This window comes from Pongo pygmaeus, chromosome 11, assembly GCF_028885625.2.
Source record: "Pongo pygmaeus isolate AG05252 chromosome 11, NHGRI_mPonPyg2-v2.0_pri, whole genome shotgun sequence".
Classification (NCBI taxonomy): domain Eukaryota; kingdom Metazoa; phylum Chordata; class Mammalia; order Primates; family Hominidae; genus Pongo; species Pongo pygmaeus.
This window is the reverse complement of record NC_072384.2, coordinates 123,836,162-123,837,498: the sequence shown is the minus strand read 5'-3', so window position 1 is coordinate 123,837,498 and position 1,337 is coordinate 123,836,162. Positions and strand designations below refer to the sequence as shown.

General features: G+C 40.7%; 1 non-coding gene across 1 annotated transcript; it reads left to right on the top strand.

The window, feature by feature from the left end:
* The first annotated feature begins 475 nt into the window (after positions 1 to 475).
* On the top strand, positions 476 to 548 carry TRNAK-UUU (transfer RNA lysine (anticodon UUU)). The gene has a single exon. It is a non-coding gene; the product is annotated as a tRNA-Lys (tRNA).
* Positions 549 to 1,337: the final 789 nt, after the last annotated feature.

Here is a 1,337-nt window from a genome sequence, read left to right as displayed (position 1 = left end):
CAATTTCAAAGGAGGTAGACTACACCAAATTTATGTATATATATATATATATATATATATATATTTTTTTTTTTTTTTTTTTTTTTTTTTTTCTTGAGGCAGAGTCTCACTCTGTTGCCCAGGCTGGAGTGCGGTGGCACAATCACAGCCTACTGTAGCCTCAACTTCCCAGGCCCAAGAGGTCCTCCCACCTCAACCTCCCAAGTAGCAGGGATGATAGGCACAAGCCACAATATCCAACTATTTTTTTTTCTTTTCTTTGTTTTGTTTTGTTTTGTTTTGTTTCATAGAGATAAGGTCTCGTTATATTGCCCAGGATGGTCTTGAACTCCTGGCCTCAAGTGTTGCTCGCCCCTTTGCCTCCCAAAGTGCTAGGATTATAAGCATGAGCCACCATGTCCGGCCCACTTTTGATATTTTTGATTTTTAAAAATATTGCAGTTATTTCCGTCACTGAATTTTGTGGACCATAAGGGCCTAGGTAACTCAGTTGGTAGAGTAGCAGACTTTTCATCTGAGGGTCCAGGGTTTAAGTCCCTGTCCAGGCACTAAAATCTCCCATCGCAAACTATTCTTCTCTAAAAGAAGGAAATTTGAGTTACCGTTTAGCATTTACAGTGGTACCCCAATTGGACCACAGGCACCAGAAAGGAAGAAGGAAATCCTGTGATGGGAGATGAGGAAGGCCTGGAAGAAGAACTCGCTGCCCCTCTCTGTTTGAAGTGGACATATTTGGCCAGGGGCTCCTGCTTTAGTGATAATGTATCTTTCTCTCATTCCTTTATAGTTCTGGCATATTCTCCAGGTGTGTGACCAAGGCCCCTGATCCCCAGCCAGTAAAGGAAGTAGACTGCATCAAATAAAAATATTAATAAAGACCTAAGTCATAATCCACCATCCTTGCATTGCTGGATTTACAGTGGAAGGGTGACTCATCTGATGTTTCTTTCTACCCATTTTAAACCAATATCTCAAGAACTCAAGGCTACGGACCTCAATTTTCCTTACCACTTAATTTATTCTCTTACAACTGCTTTCCTTGGTAAACTATAAGAAAAGAAGTTTGAAATAAGGGCAAAAATAATTTAACAAGGAAAAAATGTTTTTAAGGATAAATACAATGTCTGCCTTCATCATATTGTCTCCTCATTACCCTGAGATGACTCATGCACAAATCCCAGTTAAAAAAATCATGCTCTTGGTGGTTCATGCCTGTAATCCCAGCACTTTAGGAGGTTGAGGCAGGTGGATCACAAGGTCAGGAGTCCAAGACCAGCCTGACCAAGATGTTGAAACCCCGTCTCTACTAAAAATACAAAAATTAGCCAGTCGTGGTG